This window comes from Crocodylus porosus, unplaced genomic scaffold (assembly GCF_001723895.1).
Source record: "Crocodylus porosus isolate Cpor-Errol unplaced genomic scaffold, CroPor_comp1, whole genome shotgun sequence".
Lineage (NCBI taxonomy): Eukaryota > Metazoa > Chordata > Crocodylia > Crocodylidae > Crocodylus > Crocodylus porosus.
The window spans coordinates 201,790,554-201,801,661 of NW_017728886.1; positions in this window are offsets into that span (position 1 = coordinate 201,790,554).

Sequence of the window (11,108 nt, forward strand, 5' to 3'; positions counted from 1 at the left end):
GGAAGAATTTCTTTACTGTCTGAGCCCCCAAGGTCTGGAACAATCTGCCAGCGGAGGTGGTTCAAGCACCTACATTGAACACCTTTGAGAGTAAATTGGATGCTTATCTTGCTGGGATCCTATGACCCCAGCTGTCTTCCTGCCTTTTGGGCAGGGGGCTGGACTCGATGATCTCCCGAGGTCCCTTCCAGCCCTAATGTCTATGAAATCTATGAAATAAATCTATGAGTCCAGCCTAGCTTCCGGGTGCAGACCCGGAAGTGGGCTCGGAAGCCTTCCCCTTCCCGGAACCCGGGCAGATCTGGGTTGGGACCAGCCCAGAGGGATAAAAGGAGCCCCCCCAACCCCAAACAGAAGGAGGGAGAGGCTCCGATGGGAGCCAACGCCGGCGGCAGCGGAGCCGGCGGCAGCGGAGCCGGAGGGTCCCGGTAAGAGGAGCACCGACGGAAAGACCCACCTCGGGTGGCTGCAAGCTGCCTGGCCACTTGGCAGGACCCGCTGGGGTGGAGGTAAGCCCCAACACGCCCACAAGGTGCGAGCGGCAGGCGGTAGGGGAAAGCCGACCCCAGGACCGCCGAAGGCAGCGGCACCCGGCCCAAGCCGGGTACTGTAAGGACTCTTATAGGGACCAGCAGGGGGAGGAGGAAACCCCACTGTGGGACTGGTGGACAGACAAAGGGGCCAAAGGTCCTTGCCTAACCGGGGCCGAAGGCCATTGCAGAGTGAGATAACCTCCGCCCCAGAGAAGCGGGCGCAGACATTTGTGTTGGCATTATATTGCTTTGTTCCTTTTGGCCCTGTTACCTACCACAGGGACCAGCACCCTGTAGGGAGCCACCCAGAGGGCAGCTATCCCGGAGGACCAGGTGAGGGTGTAGGGGAGGAGGAGCCCTCAGGACACCTGAACTCTAGAGCCGAGGGACCGCGTCCGGACTGCCCGCTTCCCCAGACAGGTGTACCCCCCCCCAAATTCCATCAAGTCGTGGCAGGAGAGATCGGCGGAGCGCGGTACGGGTGGCAGATCCCCCCCTCTTCTCCAGGGGCCATCCAGGGGATACGGGCGACCGACCCAAGGTAGTCCACCCCATCCCCCACAGTGGGACTATCACAGTCCCAGGGCTGGGGTGAGTGGCTGGACTTTCCCAGCCCTGGAGCTCTGCCATGTATTCATGCAGGTGTTCTAGAGATCTGGTTAATCTATTCCTAGATTGGTTTAATCCTTTCCTGATCGAAGTTAGTGCACCTCATGAGAAACATTAACTTAGATTGGGCACACCATTTTTTGGCCAAATTAAATCCTATGACTGCTTGCATGATTGGGCATTTAAATTGACCTAAACCCAGTTAGGTCAATCTAAATGTAATGCCTGTATGTACCCAAAGATAACAACTAAGGCAGAGCACCTTTGGGCACCTGCCACTTTAAGGCTGATAGCAGGCAGCTGGCAGGTGTGGGCCAGCCCTGATGAGGCAGCTATTTTAGATCCAGGCCCACAGGGATGAGCCAGCAGTCTGCTACAAGCAGGCAAAGGAGCAACAACACCCAGTTGAACTGCTGCCCATGGAACACCTATGGTAACAGAGAAGCTATGGGGATGGTAGGAGGTTCCTAGGGGCCCAGTGAGGTCCCAAGCCCCAGAGAGAAGGCTTAGGGCATAAATAGAACCAGACCCAGCCTGGGAAGGAACTTATGGTTTGCAGGCCTACACATGGGCTAGGCAAGTCCCCTGATGTGGAACAGGCAGGAGTGAGACCTGGGGTTCAGGTGATCCCAGTTGAGAGCAGAGCCATGTTATTAAGACCTCTGGGGCTCTGGGTAAGGCCAGAGTGAGATGGCTGTACAGTGGGGCCTAGGAGAGGGCTCCTTATGCCTAAGGAGTCTGGCTGCTGTGGTGCTGTGGCCAGAACACCCCAACTGGTGAATGCAAGAGGGCCAGGGCCGGAAGGCTGAAGGGCAATGAAAGCCAATGTGATGGGCTATCTGACACCCCGACTGGCCTGGAGGCGGGGTCAGGGCCTAAGGAAGCTGAAGGTTCCCTCAATTGGGCAGGGGGGGGCATCACTGTCTAGGGGAAGAAGGCTCAGTGAGACAGCAGGTCAAAGAACAACACATAGCCCAGTAGGGGTAAGACCAAGACAGGTAGGCCTGCATTGGTCCTGGTTAAGACCGAAAATGCACCCTGCAGGGGAAGGGTGATGTGATAGGGCTGTCCATAGCAGGACAATTCCTCAGAAATGCCAGGCCAGTTACCTCCACAGTGGAAGTTGAGGAGGATGCCTTAAAACCCCACATTCTGGTTGGTTACCCAGACCTAGGGACAGGTACGGGGGCCAGGCACATCTCTAGACACCTGAGCCTCATGGGGTGCAAGACCCCAGAGGCCCCAGTGAGCAGGGCACATGTGGAAGACTTTGGTGAGAGGGCATAGTTGGAAGCCCCTAGAGGAGGGCAGGAGTTGAAGCCCCAGGGAGAGGGCAGATAGGCTAAGGAAAGTCAACAGATGCCTGAGACCGCAGTTGGGCCAGAAGCTGAGGCCCTGGTAAGTCCTCAAATGTGGCAAGGCTGAGTGTTGGGTCAAAAGGATGAGCAGTTAGCTCTAGCTCTAAGGACAGAGCAAGAGTAATGAGTTACCTGGAAAGGGGCTGGGGTCCAACCTCTGCTCACGGCAAGGTGAATTGACTGGTCACTGTACAGATAAGGGTCGCAGGAAAGGCCCAAAAGACTACACCAGGGTCAGTCAAGGAGAGTGAGCAGGCAAGCCTGATGGCCTACACAGTCGCTTAAGTGAGCAGGGCAAGTTGGGTTTGGCCCAGTGAGGAGCAGCATGCCAGAGGCCCCAGTGAGAGCGTCCTGCATTTTTATACCAGTTTTGGAAACAGAAAGTCTCTTGCAGCCTCCTCCATCCCACTCCAGCTTAGAGACTACAGGGACTGCTGCAAGTTTCAGTAAACTGAGAAGCAAAAGGATCTGGAGTTCAATGGGGAGAATTTGTCAAGGAAGGACTTAGAGGAATTCTCACTCACAGGGTAGACAAACCTGAAGTCTTAAGATGACTTCAGGCCTGCAGACCTGTTGACAGCAACCTGAATTGGTCATGTGAGTCTGAACCTTGCAAAGCCCCAGATACAGGGTGCTGTGAAATAATTAGAATTTTTGTTTGTGTGTGTCAAGTATTGCAGTCCCTCGTGGACCTGAAGGACGTCGCCTGCCACTCAACTAGGGTGTTATCAGCTCTAATTGAGGATCTTACACGCCCATGTTTTGTCTGCCGTGACTTTATGTTAACAGAGTTGGTTCATATACCTTCACGTGTAGTCCAATTATTAGTCTCACCGACATCCCTCGAGGTCCCGAGTTTCTGAGGGCTCCACCACCCCTACACCCTCGCCCGTTCCACCGGGAGGTGGCCAGCCAGTTGGTCTGGCCACTTGTCCTCCATTCCTCTCAAACAAATGACAACAAAAAAAAGGTCAAAAAGAAAACACGAAAACAGAGATGACTCTCCTGGCCTGTGTCACTGCTCTGGCTGTCTGTCACCACACTTTGAACCAAAATTGACCTTCGTGGGGTCAGTCCCTCTTTGTCGGCTCTCTCTATCTTTCTCAGAGAGCCTCTTGTAGAGTTTGCTATGATTTCTTTTAACAGCTTAAGTCCATACTATTGGCCTGTGCCACTATTACATGTACTATGGCACCCCAAAGTCAATAGTGTCCCTCTATTAGGGTTATTACGGTACCCTTCTCATGCCAGGCTCAGCCAGCTCCCCGGTAAGCAAACAGTTCTACTCCCTGCAGGAGCCAGTAAACTGGGTTCTAAACTCCCGCTGGGATTTTGCTCTCTGCCAGAGGCTCCTACCAGCACTCAACTTTGCTTTTAGAGTTCGCTGCAGCGTGTGCCGGCATGCTCCACCTCCTCCTCCTCCTCTTTCTGGTTCTGCATTGTTGCCTCTTGCCTGTCCCGGTCTCTTCTTTATACCGGCAGGGGAATTCTTGGCCCCTCCCTTCCTGACACACCTGGGTAAGGGGAATCTCTGCTGGGCTCCTTGGGGCTGCGGACCTGGGGCCGCTGAACCTTTGTTTAGCCCAGGAGCCTTGGAGCCTAGTGGCTCCTTCTCTCTCTCACAGTGTGGTTTGGAGTATTTGAGGGGGGGCAAGGGGGGGTTATACATGAGGATCAGACATGCTAAAAGTGTTTTAGTATATGTCAATTATTCATTAAAATTAATCTGATTTGAGAGTGTCAAGGGACTTTTGGATTTTGCTGATAATGTTAGCGCTCTAAACTCGGCAACATTAATATGACTTTAAAGAGAAATAGTCAAATTTTTTATACTTACAATTTAATTTTGCAGTCCTGTATGCAGCTCAATACTGATGGCTGCAGGCTACATCATTGATCTCATTGTGGGAAACCCCACTTGTTTAACACCACAGTTGGTGTAGGGAATGGGTGTTAGGGAGGTGAAGCCCCAAGAAATAAGCCAAAAGGAGAAACCCCGTCTCTTGAAGTGAAGGAAATCATCCATTATTGGAACCACTTAAGGTTCAAGATTTGGTCACTTAAACCAGAGGTTCCCAACCACCAAGCCATGGCCTGGTATTGGGCTGCGAAGGGTTGGCTGCTGGGTCATTTGTCCACCTGGGTTAAAGCTGGGTGGTGGGGCAGCCCCTGGAGGGAGGCAGCTGGCTCCATACTCCCCATCCCACTCCCACCACCTTGGCTGCCCCCAGTGAGGCACTGCCTGTGCAGGTACTGGGCCCCACGTCAGGCTGGGCAGGACCCCCCAGCCCCGCCCACTGCTGGGAGCTGGTTGATGTGGGCAAGGAAATGCCCTGGGGCAGAGGGCAGGGAGGTGGCTCTGCTGCTTGCTCCTAGGGAAGGCAGCAGATCCCCTTCTTTCCAGGCAGCCCCAGCTGGGTCCCCCTGGGCCACCACCTGTGCAGTCCCCTCCCTTGCAGGTCCTCTGGTGCTCGTGGCTGTGGTGCCCCAACCTGATCTGATCCTCACAACCCACCTCCCATGTAAAAATTAAAGTTAAATATGTAAAGTAAATTTTAATATGTAAATTAGATTGTTTCTATACCTGGTTCGCCAAAATTTTTTGTGTGAGTTTGCTGGCCCACAATATAAAAAAGGTTGAGAACTACTGACTTAAACCTTTAAAAAGTGCCTTTTTAAATGGTGAATAAAAATGAAAAAGGAAAAATTGAAGTAAGCAAGCTTCCAACACATTTAAATATAGCTTATATCTTTTAATCAGATGAATGCTTTAGCTTTCAGTCTCTTCTATTTTTTAAATGGCATAGATTTATACACATTTAACAGGGAAACATCATCCTCACAGTAATTAAGATAAAAGGAATAAAGTTATATTTTTCTGTGATGCTTTTAAATGGATACAAGTGTAGAATAATTATTTATGGAAGGGGTTGGAAATTAATTTTTCCTGAAAACATAATGGAGCAATAAGTGACACCCACTATTTGGCACTGTCGGCTGCTTTATGATTCTTTCTCAATTCAAACAAAGCTGTATTCAAAACAAGGATAAACATATCAATGCTAATTTTATATAAGACTCTTCCTTGTATAGTAATTTCACCAATTCTACTCACGTAGCAAATAGCAGGATTTCTTTGATCTCTTCCTGCCATCTATGTTTTGCCATGAAGACTACGACTTAATGTCTTTTGTTCTGGAATATATTTGCTAAAAGTGATAGATCATTCTGTTTATAATCTACATAAATGTCTACGTTTCTGCCAAGTGTCAACTGCTGCTTTTTCCTGTTAACTTTCTCAGAAATATATTACAGTAAATTGTTCAATACCAAACAGCAAAAAGGGATGATGCCTTGTTTTCCCATGTGAAAATTATTTTGAGTTGGAAGTATTTATACTTCATGCATAATTCTGTAAAACAGATACAGAAAGCAGCTGTCTCAATCTTCAAATAGCTGGTACAAGCTGATCAAGATACTGGCACAATTTTTGGTTTGCCAAATCAGTTTTGATATTTTTTTTTCAAATTACTTCATTATTCATAAGTATTTGTTAAGTAGATCCCCACTCGTGAGTTGTTTGTGAAACGTTTGCTCTGTGTATTTGCTGTTCCTTGTTCATTCTTTGTGTTTACTAACATAATGCTGCTTTTACCTTGAGATTTGATGACTGAGGCTTTTTAAACAAGAGATTGACAAATAGTAAATGATGACCCATGGATAGTACATATTTTAGAATGAATAAACATTTGTGATAAAAGCTGTGGAACTCTAATAACTCATTAATATTTTCACAAATACCTGTCCATAATCTCAGGTTTCGGACCAATGGACCACTGTCAATGCTTGACGTTTTTCAGACCATCATGCACTCTTACCACCAAACGTTTAATTGTAAAAGAAGGGGGCAGTGAGATTTGTCAGTTATTTAACATGACCTTGTGGGCCACCAGTACTCTGTGGACCCATAAGTGTGCTCATGTTCTATCACATAGTTCTGTACAATGACTTATTTTAGCTATCTGGGGCAGATTAGGGCACCTCATTCTATATCTTCATCTGATCAAGTATATAGAATGCAGAGAAGTGTGGGGATAATGGAGTATAGGTGAGAACACTGAAATTCCACAAAGTGCCACTTCCTTCCTCCAGTTAAGGGTGTTCCTCCATCATTTGTTACAATATGTTATACCTTAAGGTCATGATTATATTTCTAGCTGTTTTTATATGACAGCAGGGATCATTTTTTAGATGATGAGAGGGATGAGAACAAGAACAAGAAGGATTAGTATGATATTTTTCCATCTGCATCAGGCTCAGTTCCTTTCCCCAGACTGTTCACAGTGGTAAGCTCAGTTCCCTTCAACTGCACTGTTACTGGGTTTCCGCAGCCTGGCGGTGGGAGAGGGGGAGAGCCAGGGCTGCACTCCTGGCTGCTGCTGCCTGTCTCTCACCATCTCACTGCTGGCTGCTTCGAAATTCAAAACTTTTGAAACATTTCAACTAACCTTGTTTTGTTTTGAGGCTGTTTTGAATTCGATTTTACTGTTTTGAGCTCAAAATGAGTCGAAACAGTGTCGAAGCAAAACAGCCGGCAAAATTCGCACAGCCCTACTGAATAGTGCTGCTGGTAGTTGTTTTATGGTTAGGCAAAGTTGATAGGTTCCAGTGCTATCAATGACTTAGAACTTTTCTTGATTGTTAAAATTAATTTTATTTAAAACAAGGAACAGTCCTACAGATTAAGGTTGAAGCCTTTTTGTGTGGAAAGAAATAGCTGGCAGAGGAGAAGGTGTACTACTTGAGAAAATGCACAGTGGAATGAAGAAATGCTTGGGGGAATTTTGCAGCTTTAGATCTTTAGCTATGAGGTCTCCTGGAAACATTAAATTCCAAATCATATTCTAATGGTAAGCAATAATCTCAAAAGCTGTTTCCCAAAATATTTACAAACTCCTTCCAGCTATCTCTTTCCTCCAGGCAGAAGAAAAGAGGGTTTAACTATAGTTGTATATAACGAACTAGAGGAGAGAAGATGCATCTATTGGAATTGCAATAGTTTTTCTTTGCACTTCATATTACCTTGAAGTAAAGGAATAATGATGCTTAATCAAACAATGCATGTTGAAAGACCTGTTTTCTTGCATCCCATTCCATAATCAAGGATGAGAGATCTGTATCATAGGCCAGGGTATGACTTGAACATGATTCGTATCAAACAAATAAAAAGTGACCTCAGCATTTCTGCTGTTGAATATCTGAATTACAAATTGCTGTTGGGCCCTGACATTTTTAATGCTACCTAAACAGTTGATTTGGCACATGTCAGTATAAACTTTTGCTTGAACTTTTTTTTTCTTCTAAAAGACTGTGAACAAGAGCAGAAACTACAACATAGTATTATTTAACTAGTCATTGCGCTAAAGAGCTTCACTGAAGTCTACCATAATACAGCAAAACCTATTTCAAACAACAATTTATATTAACTCCCTTTTAAGAGAACTCCCCAAAACATCCTTCAGTTGTTTAGTTTAGTTTTGCCTCTTTTGTATATCATTAATTCTGCTCCTCCTGTATTAGAGGATCATCTCATTTGGCTCCATACTTGATCATTGTTCCTAATTTTATTGTAACTTCATTGTAATTGATGCTTTTGGTATGTGTTGTCATGTATTTCTGTATTGGTTGCCAATATTTCCATAGGCAGTGGATTAAAAGACACCTTCCAGTTCTTTACATGGACAGAAAAAGTGTTTTAATCACACCCTACAAAACTGAGAAGCACTATCTGATGGGGACAACAAATGGGTCCTACAGAGCCATTGTGTAGGATTTGTCTATTTCTCTATTTTAAGGGGGTGATCCTCCACCTTTTTGAACCTGCAGCTTACCTCTAGCAGCCCCCTTCACAGCCCTATAGCCCACTGTCCTTCACTCCAGCAACCTCCTCTGTCAGTTGTCCCCCCACCGCCTACCTCCTGCAAAACTCCCTGCACAGCCTCACAGCCAACTCCCATTTTGGCCCCATTCAGTCCCTTTATGTACCTCTTGCTTTGTCCCATTGTAGGCATGCTACAAAAACATCTGATCTAGTTCTGAATGCATTTGCTTTGGAACAGAAGTAGCACATTCAAATAGCTCTATGCCTGGCCTATTTACCTGTGTCTGTCCACATAGCCATATAGCTTACCAGAAACACTTTACTAATGTGGCTCTACTGCTATACCCGTTGAAGCTAGCATATGTAGAACAGCTGGAGCTGGAAATGATTTAGGTAAAGTCAGCTGATCCCTCCCTATAGCCAAACTTCCAGGGCACCTCCACAGGTAGTGTGGGGCCTCCTGTTTGAGAACCTTTCATCAAGGATACTGGCAATGAGGGATGGGAAAACATAGGAAGTAGTGAGTAGGTTTTCTTTTAGTTTTGCATTGTGCACTAGAGAAACTTAATTTTGCACCTTATTTGCACAGAAAGTATTGTTGATTTTTGTATGTTGTGAATGGAAAGACAGTATAGACTTTTCCAAAGCACTTGTATTGATTTCTGTGGACACAAATTCAGGGCAACACTTGAGTGACCTTTAAAATTCCACCCAATGTGCACAAACCTTTTATTCTTTTTTATTAAAACATTGGCATTCCCTTTAGTATAAGCATGACATAAATGGGGAGGGAGATGTATGTATCCTACAGAATTCTTAGTAAACCTATAAAGAAACCACAATGTTTAGATTTTCAGAGCTTTGGGGAAAGGCTTTTATAGCACATGTTTTGGCTTTCTCTAAGATTCATTTTGATATTCACATTCAAGTAAATATAAAATACAAAGTAGTTTTTGTATACTGTATTGTAATACTGGTAAAGCGAGCAAAACTCTGGCTGCCAGTTCTCAAGCAGATCCCAGAATGGGAGACAGCAGTTGGAGTACTGCATCCAATTCTGGGCTCCACAATTCAAGAAGGATGTGGAGAAGCTTGAGAGAGTCCAGAGGAGAACCATGTGCATGATCAGAGGGCAAGAGAACAGGCCTTATGATGAGAGGCTGAGAGCCATGGGGCTCTTCAGCCTGGAAAAGTGCAGGCTCAGGTGGGACCTGGTGGCTGCCTATAAGTATAAGGGGTGTGCATCAGGATCTAGGGGAATGCGTGTTCACCAGAACACCCCAAAGGATGACAAGATCCAATGGTCATAAACTCCTCCAAGACCGTTTTAGGCTGGACATAAGGAAAAACTTCTCTGCTGTCCGAGCCCCCAAGTCCTGGAATAGACTCCCTCCAGAGGTGATGCAAGAACCTGTTCTGGACTCTTTCAAGAACCATTTGAATGTCTATCTTGCTGGGACCCTTGACCCTCGCTGACTTCCTGACCCTGGGGCTGGGGGCTGGACTCGATGATCTTCCGAGGTCCCTTTCAACCCTAATGTCTATGAAATCTATAAAAGTGAAATTCTGCGTAATCTGCCATTTTGCTTGGTTTTCTTTTTCATAAAAAAGCTCAGGAATTTGCAGTGCTGACTATACATTTACTAAGTTTGCTGAAACCCAGTGTATGCTTTGCCAAAATGTTGTCTTTATTTGCCAACCTCAACCAATTGTCCCATTATGAAATTATCACAGAGCTTTGTTGATAATGAAAGAAACAAAGAACTGTCTTTAAACAAACAAGTGACATGCCATGGATGAAATTCTTCCATCAGTTATACCCATAAAAACACAATGAAATCAATGGGTTCACATGGGAATAAATGATGCTGTATTTAACCCTACATTCTCCTGTATGCTAGTTTTCAAAAGCCTGAAGAGTGGTTCATCAGTTAAAGTGAAATCCTAAGCTATTTTATTTGCCCCAGCATACTTATTCAGAGCAGTAAAGGTCTTGCTGACCTTGGCAGGTAATATAGGTAATATATTGTTATGAAAATGAACTTCTTTTCACCTTTCTCCAAAGTATTTGGCAAAAAGAAGCTCTAAGCTTTCAAATAGATGAAATTATGCATTGTTCCAGCATTATTTCCAGTCTGTCCAAGTAATGCCTCTGCCTTCGTATCTTTGATAGATCTTTGTTGTGGGAGACTCCATCCTGCGGGGCACTGAGGGGGCAATCTGCCGCCCCAACCCCTTAGCCCGGGAAGTTTGCTGCTTCCCGGGGGCCCGCATCCAAGACATTGCGGAGAGGATCCCAGAGCTCCTCTGGCCCACAGACCACTACCCCATGCTCCTTATTCATGTGGGCACCAATGACATGGCTCGGAGCACCCCCAGGGAGTTGAGAGCGGGGCTTAGGGGTCTGGGAGCTCAGGTTGTGTTTTCGTCGATCCTCCCAGTCTCGGGCTATGGGCTGAGGAGGGAGAGGAGGATCCACGCAGTGAACCAAAGACTGCGGAACTGGTGTCACCGGGAAGGCTTTGGCTTCCATGACCACAGCCCGCTTTTTGGCGAGAGAGGCAGCGAGCTGCTGGGAAGAGATGGCCTCCACCTCTCTCCCCTGGGGAGGAGGCTCTTCTCAGCCAGGCTGGCTGGCCTGCTCCACCAGGCTTTAAACTAAGCCTGCTGGGGGATGGGGGGACTACTGCCACTGCTGGTCCGCTGAGCGACCCTTGCAAAGCCAGC